The sequence below is a fragment of the Juglans regia genome, chromosome 8 (assembly GCF_001411555.2).
Source record: "Juglans regia cultivar Chandler chromosome 8, Walnut 2.0, whole genome shotgun sequence".
Classification (NCBI taxonomy): domain Eukaryota; kingdom Viridiplantae; phylum Streptophyta; class Magnoliopsida; order Fagales; family Juglandaceae; genus Juglans; species Juglans regia.
The window spans coordinates 23,275,102-23,277,879 of record NC_049908.1 but is presented as its reverse complement, the minus strand read 5'-3'; positions in this window follow the sequence as shown (position 1 = coordinate 23,277,879).

The following is a 2,778-nucleotide window of genomic DNA, read 5'->3' as shown; positions in this document are numbered from 1 at the left end:
GTGTTTGGCTCTTCCAAACTCTTCTCTACTCTATTTAGATGGTGTATTACCGAAGGGAATTGAGTGAGTGAGTTTGGGGACCAAACACATGTATTTATAGCCGAAATTTCCATCAAATTTCGGGTTTACGTGTCCCACGTGATCCTATTTTCATGGGATCAATTTAAACTGATGGAGGAGTGTTGGACCACTTAAAGGACTCTTAAGGTGATAGACTCCCACTCATGAACGTCTTCATGAGCAAGAATCGGTCAACATTCTCCCACTTGGTCCACACTCCTGATCTTAAACCCATCAATAATCTTCATTTAAGTAATAAATACATGAATCATGGCGATAGGTCCTCTAATGACGAGTATTATCTTCTATGTATTACTATGTATTCATTCTTTACAATTTATGTGGGAACAATTTCTTAATGAATAAACCCTATGTTTATTCTTAGTCCAATACAGATAAATTTTCTCAAAAATAAATTAAGGTGCACATTAATATGAGAAAAGATCATCAAAATGATTAAGAATTTCATTAAAAAAAAATAACATTGTTCATACAATGAAAAACTACATAATGGAACCAAGTCCCATATTCACTATATGATCCTTGAATTTCAACGGTGGCATGCCCTTAGTCAAAGGATCAGCGATCATTAGTTCAGTGCTTACGTGCTCAATGACCACTTTATTTTCTTTAACACGTTCCCTTATGGCTAAATATTTAATGTCGATGTGTTTACTCCGACTCCCACTTTTGTTATTCTTAGCCATAAAAACAGCAGCTGAATTGTCGCAATACATTCTCAATGGCCTAGAGATTGAATCCATAATTCTAAGCCCAGAAATGAAACTCTTAAGCCATACACCATGTGAAGTGGCCTCAAAACAAGAGACGAACTCGGCTTCCATAGTAGAAGTGGCAGTCAAAGTCTGCTTGGCACTCCTCCATGATATAGCTCCACCGGCCATCAAAAATATGTATCCTGATGTTGATTTGCGTGAATCAACACAGCCAGCAAAGTCAGAATCTGAGTAGCCAATTACTTCCAGATTGTCCGTTCGTCTATACATAAGCATGTATTCTTTGGTCCCTTGAAGGTACCTCATTACTTTCTTTGCAGCTCTCCAGTGGTCTAAACCTGGATTACTCTGATATCGTCCTAACATTCCCACAGCAAATGCAATGTCAGGTCTTGTACAGACCTGAGCATACATTAGGCTTCCGACAGCAGAAGCATATGAAATGTTCTTCATTTGTTCTCTTTCAAGGTCGTTCTTTGGGCATTGATTCAAATTGAACCTATCACCCTTCACAATGGGAGCTACACTTGGTGAACAATCCGTCATCCGATATCTCTCCAAAAATTTATTAATATAGGTTTCCTGAGACAGACCCAAGATGTCTCGAAATCTGTCTCTATGGATCTTGATGCCAATGACATAAGATGCCTCACCCATATCCTTCATATCAAAATTTTTAGAGAGGAATTGTTTCACTTCATGCAGCAAACCCTTATCATTGGTTGCTAGCAAAATGTCATCCACATATAAAACAAGAAAACATATTTTACTCCCACTGACCTTCTGGTATATACATTGATCTATAACGTTTTCTACAAAACCGAATGAAGAAATTACATTATGGAATTTCAAATACCATTGGCGAGATGCTTGTTTTAAACCGTATATGGATTTCTTAAGCTTGCAAACCAATTGCTCACCATCACTAGAGGGGAATCCTTCAGGCTGTTTCATGTAAACCTCCTCCTCTAGATCTCCATTGAGAAATGCTGTTTTCACATCCATTTGTTGCAATTCAAAATCAAAATGGGCTACTAATGCCAAAATAACACGCAATGAATCTTTCTTAGATACGGGAGAGAAAGTCTCCGTGTAATCGATTCCTTCTTTCTGAGTGAATCCCTTAGCAACGAGTCTTGCCTTGTATCTCTCAATGTTGCCTAATGAGTCTCTTTTGGTTTTAAAGACTCATTTACATCCAATGGCTTTTACACCATTAGGCAACTCAACAAGATCCCAGACTTCGTTACTCTTCATGGAATTCATCTCTTCCTTCATGGCATTGTACCATAATTCTGATTCTTTGCAACTCATGGCTTGTGAAAATAACTCGGGATCATTTTCGGCTCCAATGTTATAGTCAGATTCTTGCAGATACACAACATAATCACTAGGAATTGCTGATCTTCTTGCTCTAACAGATTTTCTTAATGTTGCACCATCATCTTCCTGAGAAGTAGTATGTGGTTCAACTGGTTGTTCAAAAGTTGTTGGCAACTCTTGAACTACCTGATCTACTAGAGTGTCGTTAGCAACTTGTGGAACTTCAATGATTGGTAGTTCAACACCAGTTGGTACTTGAGGGGTGTTGTAAACAATAACCAATCTATCACTTGAAGTGGAAGGTTGAGATTCTGAATGATCATTCTCAGGAACTATGTTCCTGGTTTGATCGCTCCCACTGATCAAGTCATTCTCAAGAAACTTTGCATTTCTTGATTCCACAATCCTAGTACTGTGAGATGGACAATAAAATCTATAACCTTTAGACCTTTCAGCATATCCAATGAAATACCCACTAATGGTCCTTGGGTCTAGTTTCTTCTCTTGTGGATTATAAATTCTCACCTCAGACGGGCATCCCCAAACGCGCATATGTCGCAAACTCGGTTTCCAACCTTTCCATAATTCAAATGGCGTTTTAGAAACAGCCTTGGTTGGAACTCGGTTTAATATATACACTGCCGTCTTAAGTGTTTCA